Source organism: Geotrypetes seraphini, chromosome 17 (genome assembly GCF_902459505.1).
Source record: "Geotrypetes seraphini chromosome 17, aGeoSer1.1, whole genome shotgun sequence".
Lineage (NCBI taxonomy): Eukaryota > Metazoa > Chordata > Amphibia > Gymnophiona > Dermophiidae > Geotrypetes > Geotrypetes seraphini.
In genome coordinates, this window is record NC_047100.1 from 32,257,382 (window position 1) to 32,279,861 (window position 22,480).

At 44.7% G+C, this 22,480-nt stretch overlaps 1 protein-coding gene and 1 long non-coding RNA gene across 4 annotated transcripts in view; one reads left to right on the forward strand and one right to left on the reverse strand.

Annotated features, from left to right (window-relative positions):
* VGLL4 (vestigial like family member 4) overlaps positions 1-22,480 on the forward strand; it is a 251,170-nt gene that overhangs the window by 177,581 nt on the left and 51,109 nt on the right. The gene's annotated exons all lie outside the window — the stretch shown is intronic.
* Positions 514-21,445, reverse strand: LOC117351242. Its single transcript, XR_004537363.1, has 3 exons — positions 21,118-21,445; positions 19,356-19,595; positions 514-2,786 (listed from the first exon to the last, which is right to left on the reverse strand). It is a non-coding gene; the product is annotated as an uncharacterized LOC117351242 (long non-coding RNA).

A 22,480-nucleotide genomic window follows, 5' to 3' on the forward strand; every position in this document is an offset into this window, starting at 1 on the left:
ATCTTCAAGACAGCTCCCTCTTCCTCACTGATTCAGTGCACAAAGCCACGCTCAGTGGCTCCTATGCGCGTCCTGCGCCTGAACCGGAAGTCTTCTCTCTGACGTTGCAACGTCAGAGGGAAGGCTTCCAGATGAGGCACAGGACATTCAAGGAGCCGCTGTCCGCAGCTTTGTGCACTGCATCAGTGAGGAAGAGGGAGCCAGCCTGAAGATAACATTGGGGGCAGCATAAAATGGACAGGCGGGAGCAGGCCAGAAGGTAAGGCATAGCATGGAGGGAGGGAGACAACAAAGGTAGGGGGGAATGATTTTATTTTTGAATTTAGTGATTGAATTATGTCAATTTTGAGAATTTACATCTGCTGTCAGTGTGCTTTGTGTAGTTTAATTTTGTGGTTAACCATTATGTGTTGTTAATAAGATTATATTGTGTGTATCTACGAATGAATGAAAAAAATAGTGTTACAATTAGTACTATTTTGGGGGTGGGGTCTGGGGTGGAGATTAGGTAGAGATGGGTGGGGTCTGGCCCACGACTTAACCCAGTGTTCTTCAACTGCCGGTCCACAAAATAATTATTTTATTTCTGCCGGTCCATAGGTATAAAAAGGTTGAAGAACACTGAAGTAGATATGCACTTGCAGCTCTGCCCAGGAATGCCTCCACATGGAATGCATAGAAAAAAGTGCATTCTTGTCAGCATGTACATTATTGCATATGTATTCATCCACATTATTTTATATCGCCACTGACCACATGTAAATCTTGCTTTATTAGCCACCCCTCCACCCACCCATGTGAGTAAAAACCATGGGGACAAGTCACTTTTTATACATCTGACAAAGGTCACGTATTGGATATCTATTAACTAGAAAAAAATTTTGGATTATGTGAAACGTTATGGGTAAATAAGCACTTGAGTCACAGCCACATGAATGTTCGTTTTGCTGTAGAATTAGTAATTTCAATATGAATTAAGTACTTTTCATATCTGATCAACTAACGTTTGAAGGTGTGAGTGGTATTGTTGCATCAGTAGTTTAATCCCATTTATGTCTGTTTGTTCAGTTATCAAATTTTATATTGTGGATTGCACAGAAATGATGTAGAGTACATTGAAAACTATGGCTGAAGGCCTGGACTTTTCTTGTCTTTTTGCCTCCATAGTTGTGTATACAAAGACAAGCTGTTCTTTCCATACCTACCTCCTTAGTGTGTTTAGCTATCAATATTCGCATGTGTTGTGCCCTGTTGTGCAAACAGAGAAAAATGGAGGATAAAAACTATGACTTATCTAGTTTGCCCATCCATGCCATCTGTTTTCCCTTCCTTTTCCTTAGATATCCTATGTACTTGTCTCAAGCTTTCCTGAATTCAGATAGACTTCATCTCCAATACCTCCACCAGGGAGCCATTCCATGAATTTATCACCCTGTCCATGTAGAAGTACAGTAGACCCCCTTGCAAATTTGCGGTTCGCAGACTCAACCATTCGCCGTATTTTCTGACCACCTCTTCCAGTCAGAAAATACTACGAATGACTGACCAATGGAAAAGCAACTTCCCCCTTCTTTGCCTGCTCAAGAAAAGAATGGCCAGCCCTCTCCCGCTCTTCCATTTTGACCCCTTTTGTTGCAGCTGGTGTCCTGCGTACTAGGCTGCCTTTTGCAACAACAAAGCGAGGTGGGGGAGGATTTGTGCAGAGACGATGGAGCGTAAGGAAGCTCGCTTCTGCTAGGGTTCCAGTCTGCGCTCAGCTCTCCTTCAGACTAGGCAAACTCTCTGCAGTCGGGAAGGGGGGGGGGATTCTGGCACGGCACTGAGCGTTCTTTCCGGTTTAGGGTGAGCCTGAAAAAGGAAGGGAAAGACGGTGCTGGGAACCAAGGCAGGTGGGTAGAGAGCTCTGACTGAGGAGGGTGTGAAGCACTTGCCGCCGCCCCTGCAGCTCTCTCCTGCCTCCAATCCGCTCCTAAACCGCATTTGCAATTTTTCAAAACTCACAGGTGCTCCTGGAAAGGAACCTCTGTGAGTTTTGGGGGAATACTGTATATCCGTAAGTTTCTTCTGAGTCTGTCCCTTTTTACCTTAAAACTACACATTTTATAAATGTTCCTAAGTAAAAATAACAGATCCGGGCTCTGCCCACTGTCCCTTCCTGTCTCTCTTTCCATGTTACCCTGGGAAGAAGAGATATATAAGCACATCACACCCCCAGGCCAGGAAACATTAAGCCCAGCTGCTCTGACAACTGTCCAGGCTGTAGTTGTAGTGGGATGTTATTTATATGACCCCACTTAGCTTTTATAGCAAGAGATGGGTTGTGAAACTTTTCCACCAGAAGATTAAACAAAAAAAAAGAGCAAATGACAACACCAGCACTACAAATGCCAAGATGTCATCCTGCTCAAGTTTCTCCTGCTGTAGTTGGCAAAGAGCTGGGGGCTCAGGATTCCTCTCATTCCTGCCTGAAGGAAGTGATTGGAGAGCTCTGGTAGTCGGAGGGACTTTGATAAGAGCAGTCCTTGGCATTCCAGGCATTCCGCTCTGCTTTGGGTCCTGGAGTTCAGTCATAAGACCAGGATTGTGCTGTTTATCCTCCAATAAATCACCCTGGTATTAGTCACAGGCTGTGCCTCTAGTCTCCAGCACTGGAATTTGTTACAAATCTGGAATCCATCTCGAAAGCTAGTGAAACAGTAAGTGGTCACCAACTGGCACTGGTTTTTGTGTGCTTACACAGTTCTGGATTTATTTCTCGCTTGCTTCCTGGTGGTGCTGTCTCCCCCCTGCGGAACAGAACATACTTTTAGTTGCATACATTTATTTTCTGGAGAAATGGTTGAATTAGGGAAGGCTTGAAATATGTGACCAGTTACTTCATTAGGAATTCAGTTTGTGCTACTATATTCACTCATCTCCTTCATATCAGATTCAAATAGAGTAGGTAGGTCAGACAAGTAGTGGGATTCAGAGAATAACCTGTTCTAAGGTCCTGGGGGACAACGGGATAGAAATCAAATTAAATAAAGACTGTTGTAAGAGTATTATTCTAAGTTGGGGAAACATGAATGCCAGTAGAGTTCATGCTCTCATGTCTTTCAGTGTAACAGCAAGCTAGTGGGATGCAGCCGAAGCCAAATGACTTGGGATGAAGGATTAAAATGTATTATAAGAAGCGTCTGAAATTGATTGTTTTTTTATTTATTGGGCTTTATTAACTGCCTTTTTCATGAAGAGATTCACCCAAAGAGGTATACAGTATATTGAATAGTAATCGGATACTATCTGCCTTGGCAGTCTCACAGTCTAACTGTAGTGCCTGGGGCAATGAAGGGTTAAGTGACTGGCCCAGAGTCACAAGCATCAGGCTGGGATGAAGCAGCAGCTCTAACCACTAGGCCACCTCCTATATCTCAGTTGCCACCATGTCATTAGATAAGTTGGCAAACTCTGATTAGTCTTTACGTGATCCAGTTGAAAAGCCAATGTTTCTTGGATTCTTGCTTACTACATTTTGTGTTAAGCATTGAACTTCACTGGTTTGAAACCAGGCAGTCAATCTTTTCCTGAAGCCTGGTATAAATCCTGGTGGTTGGGTGTATTAACCTGGTATTCTGTAACATTGCACTGAAAGTTTTGGAGTGCCCATATTCACGTTCCCTTTTGGGTTCCATGCAAGAACTTGGGTGCGCAATGTTATAGAATGGCATGTAAGCAGGTGTGCATGTAGATCTAGATTAACTCCAATTAATGTCAATAATTGGTTGGTAGCACCTAATTGACCAATTAGATTACGTGCACATCTGGACTTCAAGACCAAATTTGGGTGCACAACTTTGGACAACCACCTATAAACTCCAGACCAATTTCCACCCCTCTCACCCCCTAGTCCCACTTTCTTCATCCCCAGTGAGCCAGTAGAGTCCCACTGGCAAGCGTGATCTATCCAAATTTCCCGCCAAGCAATGCAGTATGCTGTGTTTACAATGCAATCTGCGCCCTTCCTAATTACATACTTGTGCTGTTAAATTCTATAATTCTCGCCAAAAGAAGAGTATATTGGCAAGAACAAATTTCTCTCTATTGGCAAGACCAGTTTCTTTTTTCATAAAGAAAATGATCTAGGCTCAGTTGTGTTTATTTTTGAAAGTGAATTTACTGATAGTTTTGAACAGTTAGATAATCTTATTTAAATTAAACATATCTATAGCGCTACCAGGTGCACACAGCGCTACACATTGAACATATAAGAGAAGGTCCCTTCTCAGAAGAGCTTATAATATAATTATGACATATACAAGACGAAAGAGAAGTCAGAACAAGTTCTCAAGTAGGGAGTTAGAGCGGGGGCTGATGAGGTGGAATCACGTAGGACAAAGAGGGGTCTGAACTTAGTGCTTAAGAAGGGAATTGGAGGGGGCTCCCAAGACTTTTTGAGCAGTGAAACTTAGAGCCCTGTAACTATTTCCATATTTCTCTCCCTTTCTTCATGTACTTGAATGTAAGTTGCATTTTAAGCTTGAATTTGGAAAAGGTGAGTAATGTAAAATCCAATTCCCAAGATGTAATAATATTAAAAACAACTACCTGTTCTGGGGAATATGAGCTAGCCTCAAGAACTACATCCATATTTTTGCTAACTAAATTTGATACTATGGAACTTCTTAGGAACAAATGACCTGAAATTGTTGGAGTATACGTTAATGATTTCGAATTTACGCCCAGTAGCGTCTATGATGAACTATCAAGACTCAAAGTAAACAAAGCCATGGGACCGGATAACCTACACTCCAGAATGCTCAGGGAGTTAAGGGAAGTCCTGGCAGAGCCATTATCTGTTCTTTTCAATCTTTCCCTAAGCACAGGAAGGGTCCCCTTGGACTGGAAAACCGCCAACGTAATCCCACTCCACAAAAAGGGCTGCAGGACAGAGACAGCAAACTACAGACCAGTGAGTCTCACGTCTATAGTGTGTAAACTCTTGGAAACACTGATCAAACAGAATCTTGACACAATCCTAGACGAAGAAAAACTGCGTGATCCACACCAACACGGGTTCACCCAGGGCAGATCCTGCCAATCTAATCTGATTAGCTTTTTTGACTGGGTTACTAGACAACTGGATGCCGGAGAGTCACTGGACATGGTATATTTGGACTTCAGTAAAGCATTTGATAGCATCCCTCATCGAAGATTACTGAACAAGCTGAAATCGATAGGATTAGGAGACATTCTAACTACATGGGTTGGGGATTGGCTGAGCGGTAGACTTCAGAAGGTGGTGGTGAACGGTACCCCATCTGAAGCATCGGACGTGATCAGTGGAGTTCCGCAGGGCTCGGTCCTGGGCCCAATTCTATTTAACTTATTCATAAGAGATATGACGCAAGGACTTAGAGGAAGGGTATCACTGTTCGCCGACGACGCCAAACTTTGCAACATAGTAGGCAAAAGCTTATTACCTGATAATATGACACACGACCTACTGTTGCTGGAACAATGGTCAACTACTTGGCAGCTAGGCTTGAATGCTAAAAAATGCAAGATAATGCACCTGGGTAAGAGAAACCCGCGTAGAACTTATGTACTAAATGGTGAGACCTTGGTTAGGACCACGGCGGAACGCGACCTAGGGGTGATCATTAGTGAGGACATGAAGGTTGCCAATCAAGTGGAGAAGGCTTCCTCCAGGGCAAGACAAATGATGGGGTGTATCCGCAGAGGTTTCGTCAGCAGGAGACCTGAAGTTATGATGCCATTGTACAGAGCCATGATGAGGCCTCACTTGGAGTACTGTGTTCAGTTTTGGAGACCACACTACCGAAAGGACGTGCTGAGGATCAAATCAGTTCAGCGAACGGCCACCAGGATGGTCTTGGGGCTCAAGGATCTCGCGTATGAAGAAAGATTTAAAAAATTGCGGCTGTACTCACTTGAGGAAAGAAGAGAATGGGGAGATATGATTGAAACATATAAGTACATCACGGGACGCATCGAGTCAGAAGATGATATCTTCTGGCTCATGGGACCCTCGACCACCAGAGGGCATCCGCTGAAAATCAGGGGAGGGAAGTTTCATGGCGACTCCAGGAAGTATTTCTTCACCGAAAGAGTAGTGGATCATTGGAACAGACTCCCACTCCAGGTGATAAAGGCCAGCAGCGTGATGGATTTTAAGAGAAAATGGAATACTCACGTGGGATCTTTAAGGGAGTAAATTCAAGGGAAGGGATACTTGGAATGGGCAGACTTGGTGGGCTATAGCCCTTTTCTACTGCTTTTTTCTATGTTTCTACTTTATTCATAAATTACATTGTGTAATAAAGCTGTTATAGCCAGTGCCATAAAGAGGTCATTTATAATGAAGATATTGTTTAACAGATCTGACACATCTGTTGTATTCTGTTTGAGAACCAGCATCCCGATCCCTGTCTGTGCTCAAGTTCCTATCTTTGGGGCAGAGTAACATAGAAACATAGAAGATGATGGCAGAAAAAGGCCACTGCCCAACAAGTCTGCCCACTCTAATGACCCCCCCTAATTTCTTCCTTGAAGTGATCCCACATGCTTATCCCATTTTCTCTTAAAATCTAGCACGCTGCTGGCCTCAATTATCTGCAGTGGAAGACTATTCCAATGATCAACCACCCTTTCGGTGAAGAAATACTTCCTGGTGTCACTATGAAATCTCCCACCCCTGAGTTTCAACGGATGTCCTCTTGTCGTCGTAGGTCCTTTAAGAAAAAAGATATCCTCTTCTACCTCAATACAGCCCATGACATATTTGAACATCTCAATCATGTCTCCCCTCTCTCTACGTTCCTCGAGTGAGTATAGCTGCAACTTACCCAGCCATTCCTCATACGGGAGATCCTTGAGTCCTGAGACCATCCTGGTGGCCATTCGCTGAACCAACTCAATTCTCTGCACATCTTTTTGATAATGTGGTATACAATATTCTAGATGAGGTCTCACTATGGATCTGTACCAACGGCATTATAACTTTGGGCTTCCGGCTGACGAAACTTCTTCGGACACAACCCATCATTTGCCTAGCCTTGGAGGAAGCTTGATTGGCAGTCTTCATGTCTTCACTAATGATCACTCCCAAGTCCCGTTCTGCTGCAGCTCTTGATAAAGTCTCACCATTTAGGTTGTAAGTTCTGCATGGATTTCTGCTGCCAAGGTGCATTACTTTTTGGCATTAAAACTTAGTTGCCAAGTTGAGGACCAATGTTCCAGTAAGAGTAGGTCCTGTGCTTTTGCCTACTATGTTGCATAGTTTGTCGTCATCGGCGCATAATGTAATTTTCCCTCAAATCCCCTGAGCCCAGGCCCCTTATGAAGATATTAAATAGGATCAGACCCACGACCGAGCCCTGCGGCACTCCACTGATCACTTCTGACGTTTCTGAGAGAGTGCCGTTCACCACCACCCTCTGAAGTCTACCACTGAGCCAGTCTTTTACCCATGCAGTTAACATTTCTCCTAATCCCATCAAACTTATCTTGCTCAATAACCTGCAGTGTGGGACACTATCAAAAGCCTTACTGAGGTCCAAGTACACGACGTCCAGGGACTCCCCCATATCCAGCTTTTTCGTTACCCAGTCAAAGAAAGCCGATCAGATTGGATTGGCAGGACCTTCCCTTTGTAAATCCATGTTGATGGGGATCTCGTAGATTCTCATCGTTCAGGATCGTATCTAATTTGTGTTTGATTAGTGTTTCCATAATTTTACTCACTATCGATGTGAGACTCACTGGTCTGTAATTTGCAGCCTCCGTCCTGTATCCCTTTTTGTGTAGTAGAATGATGTTAGCTGTTTTCCAGTCCAATGGGACTCTTCCTATACTTAGGGAAAGATTGAAGAGTGCGGATAATGGTTCCACCAGGAACTCCCTAAGCACCCTGGGATGTAGTTTGTCTGGTCCCATGGCTTTGTTCACTTTGAGCTTTGAAAGTTCATAGTAGACTCTGCTGGACGTAAACTCAGAGTGTACCAGTCAGATGCTTATATTGCTGTATATTGAAAATATGTTTGGTGTGGTTAGGGTTTAAAGTGGGTACTTCTTAGCCTGACCAATAAATCTAAATACCGTATTTTTTGGTCCATTAGACGCACTCCCCCCCCCCCCAAAGTGGGTGGAAATAAGGGTGCATCTAATGGAGCGAAAGCACAAAGCGCCCCCCCCCCCCCATTAACTTATTTTAATGTTGCCACCCTCCCTTTCTTGCCAGCCCTCTTCCTCCTTCCCCCTCACGCGTACCTTTTTATTTTATTTTATTTTTTAACTTATGGCGCCTCACTCGCTGAGAGTGGCGCACAAGGGTTGCTGGCTGCCTGGTCCCTGCCACTTCTGCTGAGAACGGAAGACGCGAATGCCTCCTCTTCTATTCTCTAGCAGCATAGCTGTGCACCAGGTTGCCTACCTGGTCCTGCGCTATTTCCCACGAGAACTCGGGTGCCTGCCTGCTGCCTGCCTGGGGGGTAGAGGGTGAGGAGGGAGAGGCTGGGGCCTGCATTCTGCCTGCCTAGTAACTTAAAACTTAACAACCAGCAGCTCAAAAACTTTTAGCAGCCAAATTACTTATCTGTAATTTGCTTTTTTTTTTTAACCAGCTGTCTTTTAAGAAGTGATGTCAACAACAGAAATCACTTAATGCTGATCGGCTATATCCAAATCACACGTGCACAGAGTCGCAAAAATCAAGAGTTCAAGGAAGACCTTTAACGGGTATCAGACACATACCAACAAACACCATAGGTTTGTCGGAAAATTCCTCATTTACCCAACGGTGCCTCCACCTCCTGTCTTGTTTTGTTTTGTTTATCATTGATATTTTTCCTTATTTGCATTGCTTTTCCTAGTGAAATTCTTATAAATTATGCATAGCTAGTATGAAAAACTTTTACTTAGCTTTTTCATCCCCAAACGCCAACGCGTTTCGATAATCTTTATCAAGACGAAAACTGGGGAACTAGAATACCAAACAAACACATACACCACATTAGAGATGACATTGGAGCACACGCATACACCACTTTAAACAATATCATCCCCTTCTCTATGCTTAACTTACATTTATGCAGGACAAACGTCACATACCAACCATCGGCAAAAAAAGCACGCCGAGGTTCACCGACTCTGAGAACTAAATACCCTACCCCAAAATACGTCATTTCCGGGGAATTACACTCCTGACCCATACGTAGTCAAAGGGGCCAAGCACTGAAAAAAACCCTGAAAAAACCAACACCCCTTAGCTAACCAAGGATCTAAAGATCCCCGCTGGTCCATCATTGGATTCAGTGCGGGCATACGTTAGAAGATCTGCAGTGGCGGGTCCTAGACCAAATTTTTGTAGGGTGGGAGGGAGGGAACACTGCCCGGAGGCTCAACCGGTGCGAACTCCGGTGGATGTTCCGATTAGACTCTATGGCCCCTAATGGGTTAAATCAAACTTCTGACTGGTTAGCTCAAGCGGATCTTTAGATCCTTGGTTAGCTAAGGGGTGTTGGTTTTTTCAGGGTTTTTTTCAGTGCTTGGCCCCTTTTACTACGTATGGGTCAGGAGTGTAATTCCCCGGAAATGACGTATTTTGGGGTAGGGTATTTAGTTCTCAGAGTCGGTGAACCTCGGCGTGCTTTTTTTGCCGATGGTTGGTATGTGACGTTTGTCCTGCATAAATGTAAGTTAAGCATAGAGAAGGGGATGATATTGTTTAAAGTGGTGTATGCGTGTGCTCCAATGTCATCTCTAATGTGGTGTATGTGTTTGTTTGGTATTCTAGTTCCCCAGTTTTCGTCTTGATAAAGATTATCGAAACGCGTTGGCGTTTGGGGATGAAAAAGCTAAGTAAAAGTTTTTCATACTAGCTATGCATAATTTATAAGAATTTCACTAGGAAAAGCAATGCAAATAAGGAAAAATATCAATGATAAACAAAACAAAACAAGACAGGAGGTGGAGGCACCGTTGGGTAAATGAGGAATTTTCCGACAAACCTATGGTGTTTGTTGGTATGTGTCTGATACCCGTTAAAGGTCTTCCTTGAACTCTTGATTTTTACGTTTTAAGAAGTGAGCCATTACTTCTTAGCCTGATCTTTGTGGTGAACAAATTGATGTCAGCTCCTCCAATACAGAGGATATTGCAGGACCCAAGGCGGCATGAATAGATCTTGTCAGACAAATAAGGTTGATTTCTTTGATTGGGTGACCAGAGAGTTAGATCAAGAGAAAGCGCTAATCATGGAGTACTTAGATTTCAGCAAAGCCTTGGATATTTGTTACTTGGACTTCTATGTTACCTGTAATTGTATACTTTACCTCATATGCATGGTTTTCAGTTAACTCCTGTTAACCGCATCGAACTTCACGGTGTATTGTGGTATACAAATAAAGTTTTATGTGTTATGGTTCCAGTTATAAATGTTAACTGTATATTATGTATGTTTAACCTGTAATCCGTTCAGTTCTGAGCTCTTTGGGGAAAACAGGATAGAAAACAAATAATAAATAAATAAACTGAGTACCTTTGGTATGAGCTACTCCTTAGCAAGCCAGAAAATATTCAATCTATTTCCTAAGTACTTCTCAATATCTTAACAATTCTTATGGAATCCGCCTTGAACCGCAAGGTAAAGGCGGAATATATATCACTAATGCAAACTTGACTGATTGTGTTTAGAGACTGGTTGCCTCAAGGCAACAAAGGGTGATGGTAAACAGAGTGTGTATGTTGCAGGGATAATTTGTTGGTCTGGTTTGATATTATTTATTTAAGTATTTATATACCACTTATAGCCTAAGAGGTTTAAATTCAGGTACTCGAGCATTTCCCCCCATCTGTCCTGGTTCCCAACCCTATCCTGGAGAACCACCATGTAGAGAGCTGCACGGGGACGACGGGAATCCCGCGGGACCCGCGGGCATCCCGCGGGTTCCCCCTTTGGGTCACGGGGATCCCGTGGGGACGCCCCCTAGGGTCGCGGGGATCCTGTGGGGACGCCCCCTAGGGTCGTGGGGATCCCGTGGGGACGCCTCCGAGGGTCGCGGGGTTCCTGCGGGGCTGGATGTACTCACTCACGCGGCTCTTCTCCCTACCTTCTCTGCTTGCAGCACAGAGCCGAACGGAAGTCTTCCCGACGTCAGCGCTGACGTCGGGAAGACTTCCGTTTGGCTCTGTGCTGCAGGCAGTGCAGGTAAGGAGGAGAGTAGCCTCGCGGTTCGAGTGGCTACCAAGGGAGGGGGCGGTCCGCCCCGCCACACCCCCCGCCTCGGTTGCAGCACAGCCGGCCAGGTCCTCTTACTTTTGTGGCACTTCCCCGACCGACCGACAACAGCCCCGGTCCGACAATCCTCCCTGCCCTGTAGCCGCGAAACTAAATTATCTTCTTACAGCAGCTGTAATAAGGTAATTTAGATTCGCAGTTAAGGGCAGGGAGGTTTGTCGGACCGGGGCTGTTGTCAGTCGGTCGGGGAAGTGCCACAAAAGTAAGGGGACCTGGCCGGCTGTGCTGCACCCGGGGCGGTAGAGAAGGAGTGGGGAGAAGGACGCTGAAAGGCCATGGGGAAGACGGGAGGAGGGGGGGAAGGACTCTGAAAGCACTTGAAGACAGAGGAGGGAGAAGGACGCTGAAAGCACATGGGGAATACAAAGGGGTGGAGAAGGACGCTGAAAGGCCATGGGAAGGGGGGGGGAAGGACTGAAAGCACTTGTGGAAGACAGAGGGGGGAGAAGGATGCTGAAAGCACATGGGGAAGACAAAGGGGTGGAGAAGGACGCTGAAAGGACATGGGGAAGACGGGGGTGGGTGGGTGGAGAAGGACGCTGAAAGGACATGGGGAAGCAGAGGGGGGAGAAGGACGCTGACAGGACATGGGGAAGATGGGGGGAGAAGGACGCTGAAAGGAAATGGGGAAGAGAGAGTAGGGAGAAGACGCTGGCAGGGAAGAAGACAGATGCCAGACTATGGGGGGAGCGGAGAGAAGAAGATGGGTGCCAGACCAATTTGGAAGGGGGAAGAAAGGGAGAGGCACAGTAACAGAGCAAATGGAAGATGCAGAAGGAAGAGAGACAGTGGATGGAAGGAATTGAATGAGAACATGAGGAAAGCAGAAACCAGGCAACAAAGGTAGGAAAATAATTATATTTCTTTTTTTTTATTTTGCTTCAGGATAAAGTAGTATATTAGTTGTGTTGATAAAAATTTATAAACATTAGAGGCTCTGGTAGAAACCCATTTGCAAAGTATGTATTCTTCCCAATTAATATTTTCAAATTAATAAAGTCTTTTTGCTTATTTGTAAATGGGTTTCTACCAGAGCCTTTAATTCAGTAGCATAATTAAATGAAATAACTATTTCTGAAGTTTATATGGACGGGCGGGGACGGAGGGGATTCCTCACGGGGACGGGTGGGGACGGAGGGGATTCCTCGTGGGGACGGAGGGATTCCTCACGGGGACGGGTGGGGACGGGTGGGATTCCTCACGGGGACGGGTGGGACTTTGGCGGGGACGGGTGGGATTTCTGTCCCCGCGCAACTCTCTACCACCATGCCAATTGGGTTTTCAGGCTAGCCCTAAGGAATATGCATGGAGCAGATTTGCATGCCTCTCACTTCCATTATATGCAAATCTCTGTCATGTGTATTCATTAGGGCTAGCCTGAAAACCCGATTGGCCTAGTGGTCCTCCAGGACTGGGTTGGGAACCACTGATCTAATGTACCTGGGCAAGGGGGGTGGGGGTGGATTAAGTGATTTACCCAAAGGCTATAGTTCTAACCACTGCTCCACAAACTCACCAAAGTCAACTTTGGGTGCATGAGTTTTGTAAGCAATATTGTGGAAGGACAGGTTGGGTTCTGCATGCCATCTCATAGAAACATAGAGTGTGACGGCAGAAAAGGGCCGGCGGCCCAACAAGTCTGCCCACTCAAGAACCCTCCCTCCTCAAGAATCCGTTTTTTAAGCATTCCTCTGGAGCGACCCCACCAGACGGTCCCATCATCCCTTGAAGTCGAGCGTGGTACTGGCCTCCACTACCTGACGTGGAAGACCATTCCATCGATCAATTACCCTTTCGGTGAAGAAGTGCAAGTTCTCTCATTCTCGTCTTGCACTCCCCACCCATTTACTCTACTCTCTTCTTCCCCCACTGCAGCCCTATCTTACCTCTCCATCCTCTACAACATATACCCCTATGCTAGATTCCCTCTGCAATCGCTCATACATTCAAGGAATGTAGCTCGCAGCTTTTACACAGTTGCTCACACAATTTTTTTTTTAAAATTTATTGCACACACAAAAAAAAGTGCATGTACTTGGCTAGTCCTTACAGGGATCATTGCTCCTAGGCAGCAGCCTTCTGTCCTGCCAAGCTCTGATCAGGGCCCTAACAAGCAGACTCTTTCATAGCTCTTTCATAGCTCTTAAAGACTTCAGTGCTTCACCAGGCCAAACCCCCCCCAAAACCTCACTCAAATAAGTAGGCAAGTAAACAATAGGAACAGACTGTATGGCCTATCCAAGTTCTCTACTGGCCTTTCCCTTTACATCCTCTGTGCATGACTCATATACAATCCTTTAAGAACTCTAAACCTTCTAGTTCTTTATTTGAATAAGACTTGAAGAATACAAAGCTTTATAAAAGTTCAAAAATTGTTTTAAAATATCTTCAATTTGAGAATGAGTTTCACCCCTACTGGAAGACAGTTCCATTCGTCTACCATTAGGCTATTCCTGAATCTATCTTATTTCCTTCTATGCTCCCTTGTTCCAGAGCTTCCTTTATTTTGTAAAATTTAATATACAGTATTGCATTTCACACAGAAATGCAAAAACAACACAAAATGGTTTAAAAACTAACACTAAAATAAACCGAAACAGAAGACAAAGAAGGAGAGATATTCAAATAGCACAATTTGCAACCAATAAATAATGCAAAATTACAATGAACGTCAAAACAATGGAGAAGTTGGAAGAGACCTTCCTCCTATGCATTTATGCTACAGAAGTATTTAAATGTCTCTCTCATATTTTCTCTCCCATCTTTATTTCTAAAGTATACATGTTGAAACAAGTATGTCCCCATTTGCTTTGCTAAAGACCACCATTTTCATAGCCACCCTCTAGGATTGACCATACTTTGAGTTTGATTTTCAGAGTAAGCACATTGCATACATTTTATTTGCTTCTTGATTTAAAAGGTCTGATTTAATTAAGGATCTTCTCCCTCGCTGCATCTATGGAAAAATACCCCAACGTCTCAGGCTGGACATATAAGCTAAGACGTCACTAAACATTCATTATAAATAACCAGTTGGGTTTACAAACCCTGGTATAGAGTGCACTTTTTTTAAATGCAGCTTAGATAGTTTGTAGGTTCTATTTCTATCACCTCAGACACCGACACAGTTTATTGCATGAGTCATCTGTGCTTCTTGCCAGCTGTAAGCCAAGGAAGAGAGAGAGACATTGAGTAATGAAAGTGAGAGACGGTATCTTTTTGAAAAAAGAACATACTCTGTTAAGAAAACTGGGAACTAAAGATTGATGTACAAGGTGGTAGTTTTGGCCTCTTCATTCTACCTCTCATTCCTCTTCCAATATGTGGATCAAGTAGGATTGAAAATGTTTTCAGGAAAGTGATTGAAGCATTGGATATAAAGAGAGGAGATGCTGGATAAGAAAACAGCTGACATTGTGGCATAAGTGTGAAATCAAGAGATCAAAAATTATCCTGTGAACTCTACAGCTAAGACCATTTAGGTGTGTGATTTGTATAGTGGACTAGGAAGAAGAGAGATGAGTAAAGCTATAGCTAGAGAGAGTGGAATTAGAGGAAGATTACTGGAGAGAATTTTTTTTTACCTTTGACTTAAGAGGTACAAATTAATGTACACTTCTCCCTCCGAATGCACAAGGATTAGGGGCAGAGCCAGCCGGCGAATATGAAAAAAAATCACCGATAACTTTTAGGGCTGACTCTGCCCCACCCCCAGACCTTTCCTGGTAGTCTAGCAGTGACGCAGGGCAGGACTGTCATAAAAAATGGCTGCCGTGAGTTCACGGGAACTGACGACAGCCATTTTTGATGACGCTCCTGTCCCGTGTCACCGCTAGACCACCAGGTAAGGTCTGTGGAGGTTCGGGATGCAGTGATGGATCAGATTCAGCCTTTAAAAATAGGCGAATGACCGAATTCACGAGTACTAAACCTGCGGATTCAGAGGGCAAAGTGTATAACTCTTTTTAGAGTTATTGTGACAGGTAATACCCAATAGCTGAAATTGTACATCCGTCACACTGTGATGCTTTTTAGCTGTTGCACACTTGTTTTGTTATATCACTTCAACTGCTGCCCAACATGGCAGCTTTGCCTTTTTATTTCTTACAGTGGTTAAAGCAACAGCATCAGCACCTTGAGATTGTGGGTTCAAACCCACGCTGCTCCTTGTATCCCTGGGCAGGTCACTTGATCCCCCATTGCCCCAGGTACATTAGATAGGGAAAAAAATACTTGAGTATCTGAATAAATTAATGTAAACTGTTCTGAGCTCCCCTGAGGGAATGGTATAAAAAATTGAATACAGTCAAACCTCGGTTTGCGAGTAACCCGGTTTGCGAATGTTTTGCAAGATGAGCAAAACACTCAGCAAACTTTTGACTCGCAAACCGAGTGTTGACTCGATTTCGAGCACCCCCCCCCCCCCCCCGATAACCGGCATCGCTTCCCCCCGCTCGCAAAGGCCCCCTCGCTCCAACCAGCACCCCCCCCCCCGCGTGAACCGGCCCCCCTCGCCCGAACAACTTAAACTTAACCCCCCCCCACCCACCCCCGTCTAGCGCAGGCACAGATCGTGTGCCTAGAACAGGGGTGTCCAATGTCGGTCCTCGAGGGCCGCAGTCCAGTCAGGTTTTCAGGATTTCCCCAATGAATATGCATGAGATCTATTTGCATGCACTGCTTTCAATGCATATTCATTGGGGAAATCCTGAAAACCCGACTGGATTGCGGCCCTCGAGGACCGACATTGGACACCCCTGGCCTAGAAGATCTTCCGGCTTCTGCCTGCCTGCCTTGAGCATGCATCTGCGCATGCTCAAGGACTTCTAATTCTCCCTCTTGCCGAGATTCTCGGCGAGAGGGAGAATTAGAAGTCCTTGAGTGCGGACTTCGGGGAGCCTGTGGGAGCTGAGATGCTGGTGGCCTGTTTTACTAGTATTTCTAAAGGGGTCCATAATGCTGAGCTGCAGGAATTGCAGTTCAAATTGTTACATCGTACTTATTTCACCAGGGACAGGGGGTTTCGAGCGGGTCTTTGGGACTCGGATGTCTGTGTTAAATGTAAGCGTATGCATGGCACCCTTATGCATATGTTTATAGAATGTCCGGAATTGGGCGCTTATTGGAACGGGGTGCTGGATTTCCTGGCCCGCATAGTGGAGGTGCCCTTGCAATGGTCTTATTTACTTATTGTGCTGGGCTGTGAGGGGGAGGTGCTTGATCAGGGCTTGGGCTTGGAACACTGGCGTTTCTTGTACACTGCGCTATTGGTTGACAAGCGTGGGGTGCTTCGCCTGTGGATGGATGCTGGCGTGCCTGAAGTGCTGGGATGGAAGCGATTTCTGGCTGAGGTGGCCAGATGGGAGATCCGCAGTTGTCAGGGGATGTTACCTGCGTCTCACCGCATCTATCGTTCTCTTTGGGATGCCACTTTGTTGGAGGTTGGTTCTCTTTGATTGTTTTCAGTCAGCGCCTACTCACTTCCATAGAAAGGGGGGGGGGGGTTCTGTGGGTTCTGTGTATGCATGGTTGTTTGTGGCTTGGCTGTCGGTATGGATGTGTTAACATAAGAACATAAGAATTGCCACTGCTGAGTCAGACCAGTGGTCCATCATGCCCAGCAGTCCGCTCACGCGGCGGCCCTCTGGTCTAAGACCAGCATCCTGAGACTAGCCCTACTAGCGCACGTTCTTGTTAAACAGAAACTTGTCTAACTTTGTCTTGAATCCTTGGAGGGTGTTTTCCCCTATAACAGCCTCTGGAAGAGCGTTCCAGTTTTCCACCACTCTCTGGGTGAAGAAGAACTTCCTTACGTTTGTACGGAATCTATCCCTTTTCAACTTTAGAGAGTGCCCTTTTGTTCTCCCTACCTTGGAAAAGGTGAACAACCTGTCCTTATCTACTAAGTCTATCCCCTTCAGTACCTTGAATGTTTCGATCATGTCCCCTCTCAATCTCCTCTGTTCGAGAGAGAAGAGGCCCAGTTTCTCTAATCTTTTGCTGTACGGCAGCTTCTCCAGCCCCTTAACCATCTTAGTTGCTCTTCTCTGGACCCTTTCGAGTAGTACCGTGTCCTTTTTCAGGTAAGGCGACCAGTGCTGGATGCAGTACTCCAGGTGAGGGCGTACCATGGCCCGGTACAGCGGCATGATAACCTTCTCTGATCTGTTTGTGATCCCCTTCTTTATCATTCCTAGCATTCTGTTTGCCCTTTTTGCTGCCGCCGCACATTATGTGGACGGCTTCATCAACTTGTCGATCAGAACTCCCAAGTCCCTTTCCTGGGAGGTCTCTCTAAGTACCGCCCCGGACATCCTGTATTCGTGTATGAGATTTTTGTTACTGACATGCATCACTTTACACTTATCCACGTTGAACCTCATCTGCCATGTCGATGCCCATTCCTTGAGCTTGATTATGTCACGTTGCAGATCTTCGCAATCCCCCTGCGTCTTTACTACTCTGAATAACTTTGTATCATCCGCAAATTTAATCACCTCGCTTGTCGTACCTATGTCCAGATCATTTATAAAGATGTTAAAGAGCACGGGTCCAATCACCGAGCCCTGCGGCTTGTCTGGTTGCTGGGATTTCGGGGGATGTTGTCTTTTTCTCTCTGTTGAAAACTACTGAAAGGTACTGACCAGCTTCTATTGTCTTTGCTGTTCATGTTTGGGATTTATGCTACAGCTGTCTTATGGGCTTGTGCTCACTGGGGTATCGTGGGGCTTGTACCTCCTCCCTTTGGGCTGGGGGTTCCCTGCTTGTTTTGCTGTTTCTCTGCCCTGTATGTTCCATGTTCCCTGTTGCATTGTTATGGCTGTTCGGTCTTTTCTGATCAATAAAAATTATTTCAAACAAAAAAAAAGGAAGTCCTTGAGCATGCGCAGATGCATGCTCAAGGCAGAAGCCGGAAGATCTTCTAGGCACACAATCTGTGCCTGCGCTGGGGGGGGTGGTAAGTTTAAGTTGTTCGGGCGGGGGGGCCTGTTGACGCGGGGGGGGCAGTTGGAGCGGGGGGAGCAATGCCAGTTATCGGGGGTAGGGGGTGGGAACGTATCAAAGCGAGATTCCATTATTTTCTATGGGGAAACTCGCTTTGATAAACGAGCATTTTGGATTACGAGCATGCTCCTGGAACGGATTATGCTCGTAATGCAAGGTACCACTGTAAATAAAATAAGAGGGGCATTCAATAATTTATCTGCCTCAGTAGGAAAGAAGAGAATTTCCCCCAAAATTGTTTCAATATAGTCCCTGCTAGCTCCATGACTTGAAACCCCTTTGAAAAGAATTTTTCTGTTTGACCTTCAAACCAGGATGTCACAGCTTCCTTGACATCACTTGAAAGCCACCGTCCACTGAGAAATTTCTTCAAAACTTGGAGCAGGAGATAATCTGAGGGAGCCAGGTCCAGATGGTCCAGCTGCTGAACCCCACATTCTCACAAGGCAGCCTGGCACATTGTGAAGAAGCATTAAATTATTGACCACCCCTGGTAGGACAGGGCTGAGCGTGGCTGTCACTGACAGTCAAACGGGCTTCAGATTTTTTTTCAGGTACGCTGTACATATTAGTTTTCTTACCATTTGTTCTAATGCAGATTTAAAAGTTATTGTTTGACATCTGGTAAGTCCGAAATGAGAGGGGCATTTCAGCCCTTTTGTTATTTTAACAAGCCCCTTATAATAGAACTTTTCTTTGTTTCATGAACTCTGACACGGTTGCGCTTTATAGCGGCTATTCAAAGTGATTTCATTACTTTTGGAAGTTCATATTGTATTTAGGGAGCATTGGTTTATAGTTTTTAGCATGCTTTCTGTTCTGCAGCTTCAACTTTCCATTGTCTTTGGAATGCTAGGTCTTAATATGTCTAGAACGTTCCAATTAAAAATTGTCAAAGTTTTATAGAAGATCTCCGACTATTTGTTGGGATGGCCACTAGCTTTTTAATAACAGAAAACATTTTTAGGGCAATTTCCAATTTATGGCATGATTTTAAACTCTTGTCTGTGTCTGGGTGTTTTGACAAAATAGCACTAATGAAATTTTGTACCTTTTGAAGAAAGGTCTTGGGCTTGACCTCTGTTGTGTGGGATTCTTGTTTGTCAGGCTGGAGCCATTTTCTCATTTTCACAGTTCAGCTGAAAACAAAGGCCTCCTTATCCTTGCAGAGAGCTGAGCTCTTAGGAGCTGACATCAGCCTTTTCCCAGCAGGCAGTGTTTCTGCATTAAGAGTCCTTAGAGCAGGGAGCCTTTTTTCTTCTTCTTGCCCTCTTCCTCTTCTGCATTTACTCTAACAAAAGAGAGAGAGAGAGAAAGGAAGGGATTTTGGATTTAGTTCATGCTTTTCAGTTGTAGTTCAAGGTGAGTTAGGTACAGTAGGTATTTTTCTGTCTCCGGAGGGCTTACAATCTGTTTAAACCTGAAGCAATGGCGGCTTAAGTTTCTGGATGAGGATCACAAGTTGCTGCAGTAGAATAGCCAAAAATAGATCACAAATACATCATATATGACTGAATATTTTCTCTAAATATTGGACACTGACTAAGTAGTTCTGCCTTAATATATATATCCGGTGGCTTCTATGGTTTTGCTGAGAAGATGAGAATGTGTTACACTGTTTTAGAAATGGCGCAGAGAATATGAGGGGATAGAAACTAGAGAATGACACAGGGACAGATTTTTCCCCGTCCCTGCGGGAACTCATTTTCCCATCCCCACGAGTTCTTTTCATGTTCCTGCAAGCTCCATCCTCATCTGCACAAGCCTCAAATACATTAAAATCTTAAGTGTTCGAGGCTTGTGCGGTTAACGCAGAACTTACAGGAATGGGACAGAAACAAAACTCACAGGGGCGGGACAGGGAAATTGAGTTCCTGCAAGGACGGGGACAAATTTGCCCCCCGTGTCATTCTCTAATAGGAAAACACTCTTGCTTTAAATGTCCAATAAATGTCCAATAAAGTGAAAATGTTCCAACTATTATATAAGTTCAACTACATGAGTTCAAATCAGAACTTATCTTAATGGTTCAGATAGCGTTGACCCGGTGAGGTTCTGACGCGTTTCGCCAATCCTGGCTGCCTCAGAGAACCTACTGCACTGCTAGTGAACTACTGCTTAGTTTAAAGGTGCTTCTTTATCTGGTACAAAGGAACTTCTTTTACATTTCCTGTGACACAGGAAATGTAAAAGAAGTTCCTTTGTACCAGATAAAGAAGCACCTTTAAACTAAGCAGTAGTTCACTAGCAGTGCAGTAGGTTCTCTGAGGCAGCCAGGATTGGCGAAACGCGTCAGAACCTCGCCGGGTCAACGCTATCTGAACCATTAAGATAAGTTCTGATTTGAATTCATGTAGTTGAACTTATATAATAGTTGGAACATTTTCACTTTATTGGACATTTATTGGACATTTAAAGCAAGAGTGTTTTTCAATAAGCACTTTCCTTTTCACTCAAAATGGTGCAATGATTGATTCTATAAAAAACGCATTTTAGGGGTTTGCACCCCAATTTGAAGTTTTTTACTCCATCTTGGATTCTGAGCGCCACTCTCGTTTAAAAAGGGTATTTAAAGTAGCTTGTTCCTTTACTAGTTTTTTGCCTGTTTATGGTCATTTGGGAACAAATCTCCTTTTTTTGAAATTTACCCAGTTGTGTATATTGTGATTCTCTAATAGGAACCATAAGAATCCATATAATTTGGCCAGCTTACTTGCCATAGGAAAATGGAGGCAGGTAAAGACCATATTGACTATCTAGTCTGCCTGCCCGTGCCATCTACTATCTCTTCCTCTCCTAGAGATCCAACGTACTTGTTTCAAGCTTTCTTGAGTACAAATACATTTTCATCTCCAGCAGGAGGCTTTTCCAGGTTCCTTCTGAATATCCATTTCCTGAGCATTCTTTTCTATTTCCAACTCTGTTGTGTGTGGCTCATGTGGGAGACTCGTGTGTGTTTTCTGCCTAGGTTTAAAAAGCAAACACATTTTTTCTTCAAATTAGCATTTTATGTGGGTTCCCTCCAGCATTCTAGATTTGCTGCTTGATGAGAGGTAAAATATTTCAGCTTCTGAAACATTTTCTTTCTTCTGTTACTGAAATAATGTAGCTTTGCAGGATTAGTCTTGAACACTGCAAAGCAAAAAGCACAGTTACTTACCGTAACAGGTGTTATCCAGGGACAGCAGGCAGATATTCTTGACTGATGGGTGACGGCACCGACGGAGCCCCGGTACGGACACTTTTAGAGTGATTGCACTCTAAGAACTTGGAAAGTTCTAGAGGCCGCCCCGCGCGTGCGCGAGTGCCTTCCCGCCCGACACAGGCGCGCGGTCCCCAGTTATGATAAGCCAGCTAAGAAGCCAACCCGGGGAGGTGGGTGGGACGCAAGAATATCTGCCTGCTGTCCCTGGATAACACCTGTTACGGTAAGTAACTGTGCTTTATCCCAGGACAAGCAGGCAGCATATTCTTGACTGATGGGTGACCTCCAAGCTAACAAAAAGAGGGATGGAGGGAAGGTTGGCCATTAGGAAAACAAATTTTGCAAAACAGATTGGCCGAAGTGTCCATCCCGTCTGGAGAAAGCGTCCAGACAATAATGAGATGTAAAAGTATGAACTGAGGACCAAGTGGCAGCCTTGCAGATTTCCTCAATAGGAGTGGAACGGAGGAAAGCTACAGATGCTGCCATAGCTCGGACTCTATGGGCAGTGACAGAACCTTCCAGAGTCAGTCCGGTCTGAGCATAACAGAATGAAATGCACGCTGCAAGCCAATTGGACAACGTACGTTTAGAAACAGGATGTCCTAATTTATTCGGATCAAAGGACAGAAAGAGTTGAGGAGATGATCTGTGGGGCTTAGTACGGTCTAAATAGTAAGCCAAAGCCCGCTTACAGTCCAAAGTATGTAGAGCCTGCTCACCAGAATGAGAGTGAGGCCTCGGAAAGAAGACAGGCAGAACAATGGATTGATTGAGATGGAATTCAGAGACAACCTTAGGAAGAAACTTTGGATGTGTACGCAGAACCACCTTATCATGATGAAAGACTGTGAAAGGTGGGTCAGAAACTAGTGCATGGAGCTCACTGACCCTCCTGGCAGAGGTGAGAGCAATAAGGAAAAGTACCTTCCAAGTGAGGAACTTGAAAGAGGCATTCGCCAAAAGTTCAA